The 17,893-nt window shown below is 42.8% G+C and overlaps 1 long non-coding RNA gene across 1 annotated transcript; it reads left to right on the forward strand.

Annotated features, from left to right (window-relative positions):
- The first annotated feature begins 6,843 nt into the window (after window positions 1–6,843).
- LOC140596195 (uncharacterized) lies at window positions 6,844–8,847 on the forward strand. Its single transcript, XR_011998217.1, has 2 exons — window positions 6,844–8,560; window positions 8,653–8,847. It is a non-coding gene; the product is annotated as an uncharacterized lncRNA (long non-coding RNA).
- Window positions 8,848–17,893: the final 9,046 nt, after the last annotated feature.

Raw genomic sequence — 17,893 nt, forward strand, 5'->3', positions numbered from 1 at the left:
ACCACCAGTTTGTTCTCTGTATGTAGGAGTCTGTTCTGCTTGTTTGTTTTGTACTGTTGAGTTTTGGGAGTTCTCTCTATATTCTAGGTACCAGTCCTTTGTCAGATGTGTGATTTACAAGTATCTTTTCTCAGTCTATAGCTTGTCTATCTTTTTATTATTATTTTAATTCCAGTGTAGTTAACATACTGTGTTCTATTAGTTTCAGGTATACAATATAGTGATTCAAAACTTCAGTGCTTGAAGACTTATCTTGACAAGATAAGTGTATTCTTAGGGCGCCTGGCTGGCTCAGTCAGAAGAACATGTGACTCTTGATCTTGGGGTCATAAGTTTGAGCCCCATGTTGGGTGTAGAGATTACGTAAAAAAAAAAAGATAAGCGTACTCTTAATCCCCATCACCCATTTCCCTCATCTCCCAACCCACCTCTTCTCTAGTAATCCTCTGTTCTCCACATTTAAGAGTCTGTTATTTGAAGGGTGCCTGGGTAACTCAGTCAGTTGGACGTTTGACTCTTGATTTCAGCTCAGGTCTTGATCTCAGAGTCATGAGCTGAAGCCCCACATTAGGCTCCATGCTGTGGAGCCTGCTTAAAAAAAAGTCTGTCATTTGGTTTGTCTCTTTTTTTCCTTTGTTTTGCTTCTGAAATTCCACATATGAGTGAAATTATATGGTATTTGTCTTTCTCTGGCTTATTTCACTTAGCATTATATTCTCTAGATCCATTCATATTGTTGCAAATGGCAAGATTTCATTGTTTTTAATGGCTGTATAATATTCCATTACATATATACTCACATCTTCTTTATCCACTCCTCTATCGATGGACATGTAGGCTGCTTGTTTTTTCTTAATGGCCTCTTGCAGAACAAACGTTTTTATTTTATTTATTTTTTTTTTAATTTATTTATGATAGAGAGATAGAGGCAGAGACATAGGAAGAGGGAGCCCAATGTGGGATTCGATCCTGGGTCTCCAGGATCGCGCCCTGGGCCAAAGGCAGGCGCTAAAGCGCTGCGCCACCCAGGGATCCCACGTTTTTAGTTTTTAAAAAACATTTTCAATCTTGATGCAGTCCAATTATCAATGTTTCCTTTTGTGGATTGTGCTTTTGGTATCATGTTTAAGAACACTTCACCTAGCCCTAGGTCCTAAAGATTTTCTATTTTTTCTAATTTATAATTTTACATTTAAATCTATGATCCATTTTGAGTCCATTTTTAAGATGTGAGGTTTAGGTTAAGGTTCACTTTTTAATCTATGGATGTTCAATTGCCCTAGCACTATTTATTGAAAAGACTCCTTCCTCTGTTGAGATGCCTTAGCAACTTTGTCAAAACTCAGTTGACCAGCCTTGTGTGGGTCTGTTTTGGATTCTCTTCTGTTTCATTGATCTCTGTGTCTACCCCTCCACTAATACCACAGTTTCCATTACTTCTAACTATATAGTTAGTATTAAAACTGGGTAGAGTGATTCTTCCCACTTTATTCTTTTTCAAATTTGTTTTAGCTATTCTAGTTCCTTTGTCTTTTCACATAAGTTTTAGAATTAGCTTTTCTTTCTTTCTTTCTTTTTTTTTTTTTTTTTAAACTAAGCTCTATGCCCAGCATGGGACTCAAACTCATGACCCTGAGATTGAGTCACATGCTCTACTGACTGAGCCAGCCAGGCGCCCCTAGAATAAACTTTTCTTTACAAAAAAATCTTGCTGGGATTTTGATGGTAATTGTGCTGAACCTATAGATCAATTTGGGGGAGAACTGACCTCTTTACTATGTTGTCTAAAATATATTTTTAAATTCCAAACTCAGAATATCCAGCCAACAGGAAAAATCATCTGCTACTTCCTTTCTGGAGCATTCCTGTTTATTCATCTTAGGATCATGCCCCTTGTTTGGAGCATGTCCACAGAGCAGGTATCTCCATGAAATGCTACATTTTGTAAAGGAAGTTCATGTAGGAATATATGAAGGAGTCTGCCCGGTTCTCATTCTGATCCAGACATTCCCCTTCTGATCCAGTAAGCATCTTCTGGAAGGGTTCCTGTTTGTGAGGCTTCCTGAAAGTCAAGTCAGTAACCGCCTGTGCAAAAAATGCAACATTGAGGGACGCCTGGGTGGCCCAGTGGGCTAAGCATCTGCCTTCAGCTCAGGTCACGTTCTTGGGGTCCTGTTCTTGGGGTCCTGGGATCAAGCCCTACATCAAGCTCCCTGCTCAGCCGGAAGTCTGCTTCTCCCTTTCCTTCTATCTGCCATGCTCTCTCTCTGTCAAATAAATAAAATCTTAAAAAGGAAATACAATATTCAGTTCATTTTAAACTTGTAAGAAGCCTTACACCTTTTCGGTTTCATCTTCTTAAAACTCATTATTGGGAGAGTACTTGGGAGTCTTACTTGAATATCAATTCTCAGCATGCACTGAACTTAATGACTGTAATGTCCCAGAATTTTAATAACAAAATTGTAATGTCAGTTTTCATCTGGGAACTGCGTCCTTGGATTGTACTGTGGTGGTGACTTCCTGTAGAAGTTCTTTAATTGGCATAAGCTTAGGCAAAGCTGTCTTCTCCACAAGAGGCTGGGAAGCTGCCATGTGCAATTTGCGAGTCTGTTTATTCCATGGATTTCTAAAAGATCTACAATGTTAACAGTATCCCTTGTAATAGGACCTGTGGGATAAATTTATTTGGGCGTCAGTGTCACAAATAGGCTTTGTTTTTAAGGAACATGTTTTTCTCTTACAAACACTGAAAACCAGCCCCCTCCTAGGAATGAAGTCTGTGGCATTTATTAACCATACCCCCCCGGTTGAATCTCAGCCTACTCATTTCTCTCTGACTTTTCATTTTCTCGCACGGACATCTGAAACTTGCCTCCAAATTTTGGAGAGAGATAAGGTATACATATATGAAGTGAAACTTAATGCTATTTTCTAAAAGTCTGTTGTTTTGGTTTGTTACCACAGGAAGGAATATCTGGAGATGGGAATTCAGATTTAACAATGATAATACAAAAAAGGAGGGGATGTGATTCAATTTTGACAGTGCAGCAACCTGGGTAATCCTATTTATTTACTGCTTTGGAGTTGTGTGAGACATAACTCAGATTTTATCTAATTCTATAGGGCAGTTGGGTTTGTATTCCTGTTTTAGTGATCAAGCAGCCAAAGCAAAGGCATTTTAAAAAGGCATTTAGTACCAGACGATAAGGATGTACTTGGTAACAACTCTGTAGAAAACCCCAAGAGACAACTGGGATCACCCCTGACCTGATTCATTATCTTCTCTTAGATGCTTTCCATTACTTCCTCCATGAGGAAGTGTTCCTGTTTAAGGCCTGACTGTCTAGCTGTGCCTTTCTCAACCACTTAGTGCTGTGGTGCCCTCTTACACCTCTGAATGCATCATCTGTATTTCCCTCTCTTCTGGATCATTCCCTTAACTTCACCCATCTCAAAGCCCTAGCTTGACCTCATGTCTCTATCCAGCTTGCGCTTCCACCCATGTTCATAGCTTTCGATACCATGTCTTTTTATTTAATATTTTACCTAGATAATACATTGAATTATTTTAAGAATCATGTGATACGTGAAGTTATATAGCAAAATCTTAACTCCCACCTTGCCCTCATCCCAACCAGTAGCCACGTATTTCTTGTCTATCCTTCCAGAGTGTCTTTATGCAAAAGTAAACATATATGAATATACTTTCTTCTCATTTTACCAGTCAGTAGAGCATGTGACTCTTGATCTCAGGGTCATTCAAGCCCCATGTTGGGCAGAGAGCTTGCTTAGAAAAAAAATTGCACACTATATTGTTCCATACCTTTCTTCTACTAAACAATATTTAGTGGAAAATTTTGCATGTCAACATGTAAAGTCCATTTTTTTTACAGTTCTGTACTCAGAATATTCTTATTGTATGGCTGTACCATAATTATGCATAATTATGCAGGTACCATAATTATGTACCATAATTATGAATGTATAGGCTGTTTTCTATCATTTGCTATTCCTAGCAATACTGCAATAAATGATTAACTTTGTACACATAAGTATATCCATTGAACTTTGAATACATATGGTCAAGTTCTCCCCAGGAGTTGTATCAATTCACACTGCTACTAGTGATGTACAAGAGTGCTTCTTTTTCCATAATTTTGTGTATTGGCAAACTTGTATTTTGGCTAATGTAATTGAAACTTTTTTTACCTGGATAGTTTTAATTTATAGTTCTCTTCTGAGTAAGCTCAAACATCTTCCCATAATTTAAAAGGCTATTTGTATTTCTTTTTCTGTTAAGTGTCTATTCTCAACAGTCTTTGGCCAATTTCTCTTTTGGGTTATTGATCTATTTCTTGTTTGATTTGTAGAAGCTCTATAGGAGGATGATTAGCTCTTTGTTACAGTAGTGACCAGATTGTTTTTGTTTTTGTTTTTTTACATTTGGCCATTTGTGTTTTCATGTTGCTTATGGTGTTTTGGTTTTTGACAATATAGAGGGTTTTAAAAAAATTGTTTTTTATTAGGTATTCTCTATGTCCAACATAGGGCTCGAACTCACAACCCCGAGATCAAGAGTCACATGCTCTTCTGACTGGGCCAGCCAGGCACCCCTGAGAATTTGTTTTTTTTTTTTAAATGTGTAGTTTATTTCATCAATCTTCCGAATATTGAGTCATATTTTTTCCTACTCCAGCATGTCATAAAAGAATTATCCTAAAAAAAGGAGAATTCTCCTGTGTTTTCTTTTCTTATAGTTATATTTCTACCTTTGTGGTTTTATTTTCACATTAATTTTTTAATTTGGAGTTTATCTTGGTATATTATAATGGTCTATGGATCCAACATTTTTTTCTATTTGAACCAACACCATCTATTGAAACATTCATCTTTTCTATACTGTGTTAGGATACAGTTGAAGAGTTGTAACCAAGAGGCCCTGAAATAGAATAGCTTCACCAAGATAGAAGTGACTTCTCTTACTAGTTCAGAATTCATATTCTTGGGTCAGTGGGTGACTGTTGTTCTCAGCAGGATTGAGGTTCCTTCCATTTTATTTCTCAACCTTAGGGCAAGTAGTTCTCAACACGTGGTCCCTAGACCAGTAGCATCAGTGCCGCCTGGGGATTTGTTAGAAATACAAACCCTTGAGCCTCACCCCAGACCTGTTGTATCTGCAACTCTGGAGATGGAGCCCTGCCATTTGTGTTTTAGTAAGCCCTCCAGTGGTTCTGATGCCTGCTAACTTTTGGGAACCACTGACTTAGGACATTGTCCTCATCTGCGTGGTTCAAGTAAGACTGCATTGTAGACGGAAGGAAAAGGGCATGGAGGAGACACTCCAGCAGTTTTCATGTGTCAGTACTGAAGGGGCACACATCACTCGTGCCAGTTTGGGCAAAATCTTGGTCGCATGGCCACTTCTAACCCCAAGGGAAGCTGGGTAGGATCATCTAGCTGGGCACATTGAGAGATAGCTAACAGTCTCCAAATGTGGCCAACAGTGATAAGATACAAAATTCCCTTTATACAAGTAGGGTTGCTTCTGGAATTGGGAACACTGGCCTTTTTTTTTTTTTTTTGAGAGGGTGGGAGGGAGGGAGAGAGATTCTTAAGCAGGTGCAATGCCCAGTGCAGAGCCCAACATGGGGCTCCGTCTCACAACCCTGAGATCATGACCTGAGCCAAAATCAAGAATTGGACGCTTAACCAACTGAGCCACCCAGGTGCCCCAACACTGGCTTTTTTGAATCATGTGCTAGAACTACATAGTTTTAATAATTCAGGCTTTGTGATATTTTTTAATATCTTTACTATCTAGTCCTTCAGTGCTCTTTTATTTAGAGTTTTGTTTTGCTCTTCTTTTTTTTTTTTTTTTTTTTTAAGATTTTATTTTTAAGTAATCTCTACACCTGGCATGGGGCTTGAACCCACAACCCTGAGATCAAGAGTCTCATGCTCCATCAACTAGCCAGCCAGGTGCCACTTGCTTGTTTATTTTTTAACATTTACAGTCAGTTTGTCTAGCTCTAAAAATTTCTCAGGTTGTTTTGGAATGATGTTGATTTACAAAGTAACTTAAGGATAATTGACCTTTATGATGACTCCGTTCAGTTGCCTTTTGTAACTTCAGTAATGTTTTAAAGTTTTCTTTGTTAGGTTTTATGGTTTTTTAAAAAAGATTTTATTTATTCATGAGAGACACCCAGAGAGACAGGCAGAGACAGAGGGAGAGGGAAAAATAGGCTCCTCGCAGGGAGCCTGATGTGGGACTCAATCCCAACTTAGTGGCACGTAAGATTTTATTTTATTTTATTTTATTTTTTTAATTTAAATTCAACTTACCAACATATAGTATAACACCCAGTGCTCATCCCATCAAGTGCCCTCCTCAGTGCCCTATCCCTATGTACTTTTTATGTTATTTATTGCTATTATAAGTGAGGTATCTTCTTCCATTATATTTTCTAGCTGGTAATTATATATAGGAAAGTTGTTGATTTCTGCATATTTTATTTTCTGCTACCTTATTGAATTCTTATATTGTTTATAGTAATTTCTTGGTTGAGTCTCTTGGCTTTTCCAGTTATACAGTTACATTATGTACAAATAATAATAGTTTTACTTCCTCCTTTACAATCATTAGATCTTGAATTGGGGGAGGTTGTGTTTCCTTATTTTATATTTTTTCATTGCAGAAATGGTACTATTTATTAAAGATATACTATATTATATACTATATAAAAGATATACTATAAGGTATAAAGATATACTGAAATCACTCAAATAATACATAAAGTAATTTTATCTGTTCCTTAAAACTATATCATTAGACCTCTATCGATTTCTCATGTCCAATTGCCTCAGTTGGTTTCTCCAGTACAATGTTAAAATAAGAATTGTGAATTCTTCTGGTGTTTGCCATTAAGCACAATGCTGGAATAATGTTAAACATGTTAAGGGGATCAGTCTGTTCATATTTTGAATTTTCACCAAGAATGGGTATTGAGCTTGTCACATGACTTTTCAGCCTCTGCAGAAATGATTATATGTATTTTTATCCCCATATTTATAAATATACTTAAATATTTTAATAGATTTTATGATATTTAAATAATGGGGTACTCTTCACCATCCGAACTAAAGAACTGAACAGATGGTGGATAATAGCAGATACCTGTACCTTTTCCCTCCCTTTCCCTGACCTCTCCTGGGTCCTTCCCCCATTTCATTAAATGGCTTGATCAGTTCACCTACTCAGGTCAAAGGCTTAGAAGTTGTTCCCCCCCTTTTTTTTTCTCTCATACCCTTCATCAACAAATCTCAGACGTTCTCCTTCCAGACCTGGCCATTTCCTCATCACCACTCTAAAATCCTGGTCCAAGTTAACTTCCTTTCTTTCCTGACTATAACAGTCTCCTTAACTGGCCTTCCTGCCTCCATTATGACTTATAAGACTACCTGACTTGGTTCCTCCTCTAATCCACTGTGTCCCTCTCACACCAACCTCCTTTCACTCTCTTAACCATGCCAAGTTCATCCTTTCTGCTAGAACTTCCTTTCTTCTCATGGCTGTCTCCTGCTCATTCAGGTCTCAACCCAACTGTCTCCTCTTCAGAGAGAGCCTCCTTGACATTCTTAGCTAAGCTCTCTAATTAAAGTACCAAGGAAGCCCTAAAGAAATGATGTGCAACCTCTGACAGGGCCCTGAGCCAGTTTCTTGCCTACAAAAGGTGGAGCAGGAGCTGCTGAGGCTGATGACACTTGTTTGGCCACCTCATTTCCAGCTTATGAGGGACAGGTCAGAGAGGGCTGGGCTTCCACTCCCTCACGGCCACTAGATGTGGCACACTCCAGGCAGATAGATGCTTCCTGGTTCCCTTGACACTCCCATACTGAGAGCCATCCTCCCTTACTGTCTTCCTGCCATGAAAGGACCTATAGCGAGAAAGCACACTTCCTAAAAGTAAGATGCTGTCTATTTGTGAGCAAGAGGATGCCACCTTACTGCCCGTGGCCTTCAGCAAGTGACTTAATCTCTGAGTCCCAGATTTCTTTATGTGAAGTCAGAACCACAGTACCTGCCTTTACACTTTTGGTGACAATTAAGGGAGGATATATTTAAAGAGCCATTGTATGATTCTATGATTTCAATAGACATGGAGGCAATAGTAAACTGTCATGACTGTCACAAAAAATAAAGCCCTGCCCCTCCCTGCCAGTCTTCTCACTTCTCTGCCAGGGTAGGAAGCTTAGAGCCGCCCTAACAGTTCATTTTACCATCTCTCCTACAGTCACCCAAGGCTGGTTCATTGTTTTGGAACATGGCTCATGTCTGCTATTCTTCCCTTCCTGCTGCCTTTAACCTGGACTCTGGAGATAGCTACCTCTCTGTCTTTATTCTCTCCCTGTCTGTGACAGATACTCCTTTCTGGTCTCCCTTCCCAACACAACTCCAGTTTGGCTCAGGGTGGACGTGCCTCTCTGAAAGTATACTTGGCTCCTCAGCCTCCCTCGCCCTTGAGTAGCTTTGTCTTCCAATTCTGGTCAATGAGATGTAGGTAGAAGTCCCCAGGATGGGTGGGTGTCCCTTTCTTAACGTAAAACCTCATGAGAAGAGTTTTGGATCTACTATTTTTTCTTTCCTAGAACTTGGAGCCTCACACCCAGGGGGGCAGGAGCTGATCTGTGACCACAAAGACAAAAACCAAATGCTGACCATAGTGGAATAGAACGATGAGCAAACCTACATCATGGATGACCCAGTGAAACCAGTACCCCAGCCTTGGCTGTCTTCCCCAGTGTGCCTCATTACATAAGAAAAATAAACCCCTGTGCATCCCAGTTTCTATCCTTTGCACTGTTTATTCTTACAACTCTTTGGCAAGTTTAAATTTTCTTCTAAATGAAAGATCAGGAAGCAAACCTATAAGCTAGTGGGAAAGGGAATCTCCCATCTGTTATGATACATAAATATTTTTACATATATTTTCCATCATATGAGATATTATCTACATGACCCTTTGGCAAATACGAAATTTCTTGTTTTAAAACTCTAACTGGATGTTTTATTTTTACTGTTAAAAAAGAACACACACACACCTCTCAGGAATATGGAGAGCATCTGGCTGTGGTGACAGTATTGTCACAGTGCCACTATGATGGAGGTGAGCCCGTTACACCGAAACACCGTGAATCAGTGACTCACCAGTAACTACCACCACTCTTGATTTCAAGTTTTCTCTGTGAGCCAGACGTTGCTCTCACTAGTTCTTGCAAGCACCCCAGTGTTGAGTTTTCTGCCTTAGGTGTGATAATGGTAGTGCAGTTACTTTTTGCAAGGGTGATTCTTACCTTTCGGAGATACATATTTATTTACCAGTGAAAGGAAGTGATGTCTGGGATCTGTTTCAGGATAATCGAGGGACGAAAGTGAGTCAGGGTATAAACAGAACAAGATTGTCCAATCAGTTGATGGTTGTTGAAGCTGGATGGTAGATAAGCCATTTATTTATTTATTTATTTATTTATTTATTTATTTATTTATTAATGAGAGGCACAGAAAGAGGCAGAGACATAGGCAGAGGGAGAAGCAGTCTCCCCACAGGGAGCCTGATGCGGGACTTTATCCCAGGACCCCGGGATCACAACCTGAGCTGAAAGCAGACTCTCATCTGCTGAGCCACCCAGACGTCCCGGTGGGTAAGTCTTTTTAAAAGATTATTCCCTTGGGATGAATTCCCAGGACTGGGGTGGTGGGTCAGAGGGTGGGATCATTTATGAGTTTTACATTGGGTTATGGCATTGATTCCTCTCTGGACTGCTAGGGGTGGGTGATCCCCATGTGTGTTCAAACTCCATGGTTTCTGGCCCTGAAAGCACATTTGTCTTCTCCTGATGTAAACTATCTGAAAAGCAGGCAAAGGGCATGCTTGTTCCAGCCCACTGTGTGAACTAAAGGAGCATTATAGAAGGCTGATATTAGTATAATAAGGGCTTCACAGCTCAAAACAGTGCTCAGGATGAGCCGAGGCCCCTGAATCACTGCCCTGCCCCAGCCCCTTTGTCAACACCCCCAACACATTAACTCCAGTTGACACCAATGTCCCAGAGTTCCGCAGAACCAGCCACTTCTCCTTAAAACCCTATCACTGTTGCCCTCATTGGGGTTCTCCACGCATCTATGCTTCTCCCCCGAATTGTTCTAGCACTGTCAGAGTTGGCCCCCCTGGCCTTTTTCTCATCCCCAAAACTGTCCACCCACAGGTCAGCATGCTCTTTGTAAAGGGTGACTTGGTTGTGTTATTCTCCTGCTTAGGCAAACTCTGCCAGGCTGGTTTAAACGCAGAAAAGTGCCTATCATATGCTCATAATTTAATAAATAATTACAACAGAAATACCCATCCAACCAAGAGTAGAGTTTTGGCAGCATCCCAGAGGCCCAGCACATATTCCTCCCTAATCTCAGCTCCTCTTCCCAGAGGTAACCACTATGCCTTCCTTGCTTTATAGTTTTATCACTTACACATGCCATCTTAAATATTGATTTTGCCTGGTTTTGAGCTTTCTTTGCTGTATAATATTCCATTTCATGGATAGCACAATGTATTGAATCCATTCTCTCATTGCTGGACATTTGGGCCATTTTCTAGTATTTTGCTCCTGAGAACAATGACAGAGCAAGCTTTGGGGTTCTAGAATTTTTGAAAAAACAAAAGTAGAGAGAATGAGTGGTATGATGAATTCCCATGGAGCCACACACAGCTTCAACTTATTAACACTGCAATGCAAGTGTTTATAATGCAACATCAGAATCTCTGGGGGCACCTTTGCTGAACGTATAGGTTCTAGCTAAATCCCTGGAGGTCCTGCATTGCATTTAGTTATGTCACTGTTTGCCAAACTATGGACTTAATCCCAATATCACCAGTGTTTTCACAAATGTTCTTGATCTGTTTCAGGATCCAACCCACAAGTCCACATTGCATGTGGTTATTATGTCTCCCAGTGTCTTCTAGTCTTCTAGTCTTTGATGCTTCTTCGGTCTTTTCTCAACACTCGTGAAGTGTCCCAGTCATGTATTTTGTGGAGTATCTCTTGATTTAGGTTTGTCTGATGTTTTCTCCTGATTAGATTGAGGTTATGTATTTGGGGTAAGAATACCATGGAAATGATGTTGTGCCCCTCTCATCTCATTGCGGGGATACAGGATGTCAATGTGTCTTATTCCTGGCAACCAGCTTGATCACTGGTTAAGGTGATTTCTGCTGTGTTTCTCTACTGTAAAATTACTATGCTCCCAGCATTATGTTTTTTAAAAAGATTTTATTGTTTACTAATCTCTATGCCAACATGGGGCTTGAACTCACAACTCCGAGATCAAGAGTTATTCACTCTACCAACTGAGCCAGCCAGGCATCCCCCCATCCTGTTTTTATTAATAAATATCTTAGAGAAGCTATTTTGAGATTATGCATCTATCCTGTTTTTCTTGAAACTTTTGCCCACTGATTTTAACATCTATTAGTAGATCTTGCCTGTGACGAGGCAATGTGTTGTGTTGTTTATATTTCTCTCGTTCCTTCTATATTTATTAATTGGAATTCTTCTGTAAGAAAGAGCTGTCCCTTCTCCTGTGTTTATTTATTTTTTCAGTTATTTATCAATATCAATATGGACTCTTGGATATTTATTTTATTCTATGGGTTATAATGCAATACTGTTGTCGTTTATTGGTCGAATTGCTCTGACTTTGGCTATCGGGAGTGCCTTCAACATGTTCTTATCTTTTTGTGAGCATTTCCTTATTTTCTTTATGCAGAATTTTTGGGGAGATTTTTCATTGACAGTACCATTTACAAAGATGTTGGCAGGATTGGGGGAATTCACAAGGGATATTGAGGACTCAGGAACTAGCAACAGCAGGAAGCCATTAACACCCATAGATCTGAAGGGGTAGGTGGAGGAAAATTATATTATTGGAGGCTGGTGAGAGCTGGCGCCATGAAAAGGGGCCGCTTGACAGGAGCTGTGGCCATGGAAGGTTCCAGTCACTGCCAGAACCACAGTGAAGCAGAAAACAAGAACAGACTCCCAACTTCTTTTTCTTCCCCACTCTCAGTCTTTTGCCTGTCCTTCTGATTGTCTGGACCCACTTGGAGTCCAAAGAGTCAAGGGAGTCTGGTTAATGAAATCCATTAAGGGTCACTTTCAAGGGCAGAGAAAAACAAAGAATGGATTAGGGGGCAACTGGAGAATAGCCTTCACAAGCTAATACTTCCTCCAAGAATCCTTTCCTGGGCTGAAGGCGGCACTAAACCGCTGAGCCACCCGGGCTGCCCGGGGGGCTGCTTCTCATTCACCCTGTTACTTCTGCTCAGGGTTGGCCCATCCACAGGAAGTGCTCAATATATATTTTGAGAAGAGATGAAATCTGGGTGATGCAGGCCAGAGCTGGAATAGTCACAGGCCCATCTATTCCCGAATATGGCCACCCTCCAGCCCTTCAGGGGCTGAGCACACCACACAGTCTTCACACCCTGTGCCTTTTATATGCTGTTCCCTCTCCTTGAAATACCAACTGTGACAAGTGTTAAGTGAAATTAGATGGGCAAAATGTTGATAATTGTTGAAACTGAGCAATGAGAACATAAGGGGCTCAGTACACTGGTCTCTCAATAGCTTTTGTATGCTTGAGAATTCCCATAAAAATAGGTTTCAAAACAGTATTTCTGGAATCCATGCTGTGTGCCAGACCCTTTGCTTACAGATACTGGGGACACAGTGGTGAAACAGCCAGGCAGTTGATACAAATAGGAAGAGACAGCCCCTCCTCTCACTGGAAGACTGCCCATTGTCCTATCCAGGCTAGGCTCAGGTGGTCTACCCCTGCAGCATCCCATCTGTCTTCTCCAGGACTCCAGCTCAGTACAGAATGGTCAGGGTCTTCGTGCTTTTTGCTATGACTGAACTGTGCCCTCCCCCCATTCGTCTGTTGAAGCCTTAACCTCCCAGTGTGATGGTATATGGAGATGGGGTCTTTGAGATGTAATTAGGTTACATGAAGTCATGAGAGTGAGGCCCCCATGATGAGATTAATGTCCCTATAAGAAGAGATGCCAGAAGGGCACCTGGCTGCCTCATTGGTAGACCACGTGACTCTTATCTAAGAGTTGTGAGTTCAAGCCCCACATTGGGCATAGAAGCTTACTTATAGAAAATAAATTCAGGGACACTTGGGTGGCTCAGCGGTTGAGCATCTGCCTTCTGCTCATGGCGTGATCCTGGGATCTGGGATTGGGTCCCGTATTGGGCTCCCCACAGGAAGCCTGCTTCTCCCTCTGCCTATGTCTCTGCCTCTCTTTGTTTTTCATGAATAAATAAATAAATCTTCCAAAAAAAAGATAAATACAAAATAAAACACCACTGTGCACTATAGTTAAAAAAAGAAGGAGAAGAAGAAGAAGAAGAAGAAGAAGAAGAAGAAGAAGAAGAGACACCAGAGAGCTCCCTCTCTCTCCATCATGTGAGGACACCTCGAGAAGGCTGCAAGCTAGCTAGGAAGAGGGCTCTCACCAGAAACTGACCATGCTGGCACCCTGATCTCCAATTCCAGCCTCCAGAACTATGGGAAAATTTCTGTTGTTGAAGCCACACTGTCTACGGTATTTTGTAATGGCGGCCCCAGCTGACTGATAACTTCCCTTGAGGTGACAACTGCTCCCACTGCCCCAGTTCCAGCGATATGGTTCATCACCCTTGGCCTTAGAACTGCTGAAGGGTCAAGAGCTCTGAGAGCCATGGTCAAGGCTCCACATCCAGGGGTGTTGGGGGTGAAGATGTATGAGCTCCTTTAGAGCTTTGTATGTATCCACCAAAACTGAACAGATGCATTCTCTGACCCAGCACTCCCACTCCTGGCTATATCCCCAAAAGAAATGCAAATATACACTTATCCCAAGACAAAAATGTTCATGGCAGCATTCTCTGCAATAACCCTAAACCAGAAACTGCCCAAATGCCTGCCACTGACACGGAACAGAAATAAATGGTGTCTTCAGACAGTGGAATATAGTACAGCAATGAGAATGAATAAGGTCTTGAGACAACACGGATGAATCTCATATTGTTGACCAAAAAAAAAAGCAAACAAACACGAGTCGGTACTGTATGATTCCATTTATAGGAAGTTCAAAAACAGGCAAAATGAATCCACGGTATTATGAGTCAGGATAGTAGTTATGCTCCACTAAGAGTTTTTATTTTTATTTTTTAAAAACATATTTTTTATTTTTTAAGGTTGTTTTATTATTTGTTTTTTATTAAGGAATCCTTATACCCACTGTGGGGCTCGAACTCATGACCCCAAGATCAAGAGTCACACGCTCCACAGATGGAGCCAACCAGGCACCCCTCCACTAAAAGTTTTTAAATCCATGCTGACAAATGGTTTGCAGGGTATGAAGTACCCGTGCACATCTGTTACCTCATTCTTTGTGCTTTTTCATGCCCACAGTATTTTCTTGATCTCTTAGTTTAGATACAGCAAAATGCATAAGTCTTAAGTGACCAGCTTGATGAATTTTGCCACATGTATACACCTGGGTAATCCATACCTAGGTCAAGCTACAGAACTTTCCACCACTCCTGGGGGCTCCCCCACATTATTTCCTTTTATCTTCATGACAATCTCAGGATGGCAGAGCTGTTATTTGTTCCCATCACCACCAAGAAACAGCCTCAGAGATGGAGCCCTGGCACCTGGCACTGCCTCCTCAGAGTCAGGCTGCTGCTGCTCTTTACAGTGGCAGAGGGATGACTGAGCAAACCCTTGGAGACAACCCTCAGCAGCCTTCTCAGCACACCTTGTCTCGAGCTTGCATCATTAGCCAATGAGTTGACTTCCTGGAAGATGAAGCTCTGTCCCCCTTCCCACACAGCTGGGCAGGGGAGTTGGGGTGGCCAAGTGGGAGGCATCTGTTAGTTATTTTTTTAGCTCTGGTTATTTTCCAGAGTCATCTCCCAACCATCGACATTCTGGACAATGCCCTGGAGTCTGAGAGGTGTCAATGCCAGGTGCAGGGACGCTGGTGCCAGGCTAGAAACTGCCCCTGGGGAGGGAGTGGCCCCCAACTCGTTAAACTGGGTGGGCAGGGTGCCTAGGGAGGAACAGGTACCTCTAATCCATCTGCGCTTCAAAGGATCGGGGCCTGGATTGGGGCCTGGAACGGGGCTCAAGCCGAAGCTTTTGGAAGGCCAGCATGGATGCTCTTGGAGTCCAGTTTTCACTGTCCCTTGATCCCTCCTGGGGCTGAGTGAGGTTTTCGGGCTGACCCTACACACACTAGAAGAACAAAGAGGAGGTGCATCATGACCTTTCCTGGCGATTTCTCCCTCCGTTCAAAGTCCTTCCTCAGACAGGCTCTATCCCCAGGTCACGGCCCTGGGACTTGTGTGACCTCTGCTTCTCAAGGGTAACCCAGTAGGCTCCTTTGGGGCGAGGACACCCTTGCTCACGGTTCCCTCAGAGTTCTGGCAAGTTTCTTAGTCCTCTGAGGAGAATACTCTTGACTCTTCCATTCAGGAACAGAGCTCCCCTACCTGCTCCTGGGACTGGAACTCCATCCTCGGGAAGCAGAGGACTGCAGAGTAGCCAGGAGGACAAAGGCCTTCCTGGTTTTCCCTCCTTGCAGAGCCCCCTCCAGCCACATGCTCACTGGCTTCTGTGAGTGGGAGGCTGAGGAGCTGGGTGACTCATCCTGTTTCTGGGAAGGAGAAGATCAAAGGTTCCTTTATTTCTGACTGAGATCTGGATGACGACGTGACATGAGAATCATACAAAGGCTTGACAAAACCTAGCCTTTTTTCTATTTTTCTTTCTTTCCTTTTTTCTTTTTTAAATATTTTATTTGAGAGAAGGAGAGCAGAAGCAGGAAGAAGGGAGGAGTAGACTCCTTGCTGAGCAGCAGACTCCCTGATGAGCAGGGAGCACGATGCAGGACTTGATCCCAGGACCCCGGGATCCTGACCTGACCCAAAGGCAGATGCTCAACCGCCTGAACCACCCAGGTGCCCCTTCTATTTTTCTATTAAAATACACACATGCACACACAAGCCTTAACATTCCGAAGCCACAAACGAACTTACACCATCTGCTCATCCCCCAGCCTAGGAACACAATTCCAGGAAGTAGGAGAAGGCAGGCCTGCCCCAGCTGTCCTGTGAGGACCGTCGGGATGGGAACAGCTGCTTATCCTCAATGACTCTTTCCACGCAGACCCATTTATGGGGTTTGCTGTCCCTTGGGTGGCAGAAGGGAAACTGACCCCCCACCTCTGCCTAGAGACAAAGAAAAGCCGGATCTCTACTCCCATCTACCCTACAGGAGCTGGGGCTAGAAAATGAATAGCCTCCAGTGCCTCAAGCTTTCACTTGGTTAAAAACAAAGCAAAAGAACAAACAAAACAAAGTAAAACAAACAAACAAAAAAAACCACAACCCTGGGACACCTGGGCGTGATCCTGGAGACCCGAGATCAAGTCCCACATCGGGCTCCCTGCATGGAGCCTGCTTCTCCCTCTGCCTGTGTGTCTTTGCCTCTCTCTCTCTCTCTCTCTCTCTCTCTCTGTCTCTCATGAATAAATAAATAAAATCTTAAAAAATACACAAACAAACAGTTTTATTGGAACGCCTGGGTGGCTCAGTGATTGAGCGCCTGCCTTCAGCCCAGGGCATTATCCTGGAGTCCCGGGATCGAGTCCCACATCAGGCTCCCTGCGAGGAGCCTGCTTCTCCCTCTGCCTGTGTGTGTGTCTCTCTCTCTGTGTGTGTCTCTCATGAATAAATAAGTAAAATCTTAAACAAAACAAAACAAAACCACAACCCTCCTCATGTTCCTGGGGCCTGAGCTTCTGAGTAACTACTGTCAGCCTCTGTCCCGACAAAGAGCTTCGTCTGCCTTTGCAACAAGATTCTGGATGTTGGGCTTTGATGTGAATTCTAGTTCTTTTATTTCGGCATATGCCCTCTTGATGTCCTTAAAGTGTGTGTGTGTGTGTGTTGGGGGATGCGTTACTAGAATGACTGCGGGACAGGAAGTTATAGAAGCTCCCCCGCCAAAAAACCCCCTGCAAACCCAACCCAGATGCATCTTTGCTGGGAGTACAAAAGTAGCCAGGCCTCAGCCTGAAAGGTCCCTTTCAGAGCAAAAAGGAACCGGACAGCAAAAGTCACATGCCACCCAAGCCTCAGTGAGGTCTGGCTGAAATGGAAACTTCCTGTTTATTTTAGTCCATTCGAGCTGCCGCGGGAGGGCAGGGATTTAAACCAGGGCTATTGCAGCTTGGAAAGAATCAGAACTGCTGCATCAGTCCTGAAAACTGTGGCATGGCCCGTCCCATCAACCACACCCTCCTGTTCCCACCCGAGGAAGAGACAGAGATCATACCATAATAATGCAGAAGAGTTACCCCGAACGTGCACCAGATGCTTTCAATGAGCTAATTTTAACCCCATGGCATCCTTTGGGGGGGTGGGGGTGGGGGGTGGGGATGAGAAGCAGACACAATCCTCATTTTTTTTCAACACATCACAGCCGCCCACCCCGGGAAGGCTGAATAACCCAATCGGGGTCAAACAGCAACTCAAAGGTTGAGTCAGGATCTGGCTTGGTCTCCCTCCTCCCTCTACCCCAGCTACTCCTCCCTCTACCCCAGCTACTTCCTCCTTAAGAGCTCTAAGCACTCGGTTTCTCTCGCCTTGAGTTTCAGCTCTGGGGCTGCCGTGATCATTTCCCTGGCCATGCTCCCACTCTGCCCTCCCCACCCCGGGGGGTCTCTGTGGAAGGGGATCCAACCCCGGGCCACCCCACACCTCAGAGTTGGTCCCGGGT

Source organism: Vulpes vulpes, chromosome X, assembly GCF_048418805.1.
Source record: "Vulpes vulpes isolate BD-2025 chromosome X, VulVul3, whole genome shotgun sequence".
NCBI lineage: Eukaryota > Metazoa > Chordata > Mammalia > Carnivora > Canidae > Vulpes > Vulpes vulpes.